This window comes from Anneissia japonica, unplaced genomic scaffold (genome assembly GCF_011630105.1).
Source record: "Anneissia japonica isolate Jap-2015-1 unplaced genomic scaffold, ASM1163010v1 scaffold287896_len759773_cov187, whole genome shotgun sequence".
In the NCBI taxonomy this organism is placed as follows: Eukaryota; Metazoa; Echinodermata; class Crinoidea; order Comatulida; family Comatulidae; genus Anneissia; species Anneissia japonica.
Genome location: NW_022739421.1, coordinates 159853 through 162028, shown reverse-complemented (window position 1 = coordinate 162028; position 2176 = coordinate 159853).

Below are 2176 nucleotides of genomic sequence, written 5' to 3'. Positions count from 1 at the left end.
AAAAAGGCGTGTCCACGTATGTTTCGAAACATATGTAAGATAACGTAACTCAAACGTAAGATGTTGACTTTAAAAACACAAAAATTTATTTGGCGAATATTTCGGCTACTTCTGTCAACGCTTGACATAAAATGAACATATTGAGAAAGTATCTTGGTAATATAAAATTTGAGAAACAATACGGTAATTACGTCAACCGACTTGCTTTGACCACCACGGTACTGCACTGGATTTGAATATATGAAATGATACAAGAAGAAAATAAATCCCATGTTTAAGATTCAATCCCAGTCAATTCGTATATGACAGTACGCAGAAAAAAAAAATCCAATCACTTCAAATCATCAAGAATATACCGACACCCATAATGATCAAGAAAAAAAGTTCATTTATATTGTTATGTTGAGTAAAACACTGTTTACCAAATCAGTGATGGTGCCAGTAGAGCCTGAGTGGCTACATCCCCCTCCCCTCCCCGTCAAGGGGAGCTCCCCAGCCGGGGAGAAAAAAATTGAGGGAAAAAATGAATTTACGTGGTGTGTGTGAGACTCGTTATTATTATTATTATTATTATTATTATTATTATTATTATTATTATTATTATTATTATTATTATTATTATTATTATTATTATTATTATTATTTCCTATTTTTTCTGGGCATCCAGAAATACAAACATTGAAGTGACATTTTATCTAAACAATCAATCAATTCGGTTACATAACCGTCTTTATCTTTGAGGTATTGTTAGAATGGTTACGTTATAAAATGTAGCGTTGATTGATTGATGACTATTATTGACGAAGCTTCAATGCGGCATAGGTCAATGCATCCAAGATGAAAGGCATACAAGCTAATTCAATTCAATTCAACATTTATAAACTTTCAATTTTCTCGCCCCTCCTGGGCCCTGTATCACCCACTAACATAATAATTAACAACTAATGTAATATTAACCACTAACGTAATAAAAAAAAAATCCACTACTAACGTAACATTAACCACTAATTTAATAAAAATCAACCCACTAATCTGACCTTTAACATTTAACATAATAACAACAACAATAACAATAATAATGTTTAATATTAGACATTGCAGCGTTCGTAAAATGTTTGTTACTGGTGCTGGAAACAGTCACAATAGTGGGTGGGCCAATGCCCCCCCCCCTCGCGCTTTCGCCGCCGTTGATTGCGAGGTAGATCTGATGTTTACATTCCAAATCATAAGACAAATTATCTCCAACATTATATTAGGTTTACTGGTCCTAAACTACAGTATGCAATTCATTACCTCCCTCAGTTGGTGATGCCAATAATTAAAAAAATCATTTTCAATCCAGATAAAGAAACACCTTACATTTAGTTATTAAACATAAAGTAAATATTGGTCCTTTTTATCCTCTTGCTTTCCAATATAATTGTGCTCGGTTTCTTGGTCTAACATGAATTGTTTGCTTTCTTTTTTTTTTTTTTTGGTTGTCTTTTTTGACCTGTTTTGTCCATGTCTTTCTTTGTTTTTGTTTTTTGTCCTTTTGTCCTACTGTTTCAGGCTGACCCTCCACAACAATTTTTATCTTACTGGGTCTGTGCCTTTTCGCTTTTTACCGAATTGTTTTGATTTTGTATTTTATAATTGCTTGTATTTAAACTGGAAAAGGAATCAAATAAATGTTACTTTTGAACCCTGCAAGTTATTGTTACTATTCTTATTCTTATTTTCTTTATTGCCAAGACATCACACACACACACACACACATACATACACACACCCACGCACACACACACACACACACACACACACACACACACACACACACACAAAACATCTAAGTGAGTAAGTTGGCAGGAACACAAAAGCGAACCAAACGCCGTAACAAAAAGTCAGTGTTCCGACTCACACAGTTCCACATTAAAAATAGTTAAAATTGAAGTAGGGTCGATGTTATCATCTTGTTGCAGTTTTTGCAGCCACACGCTTGCCAACTTCAAAACATAAAGAATGGACCTTTCCGCTAAGCCCCGCCCCTTGGATATTGTTGCTAAGGTCCCACAAGACGACAGCAGTGGCGTAGAAAAATATTTTTCATGGGGGGTGGGGATAATTTTCGTATTAGCCAGTGTCGTAACAGGCGCGGGAGGGGGGGGGGGCGGGGGGGAAACTGCCCCTCCCCGGA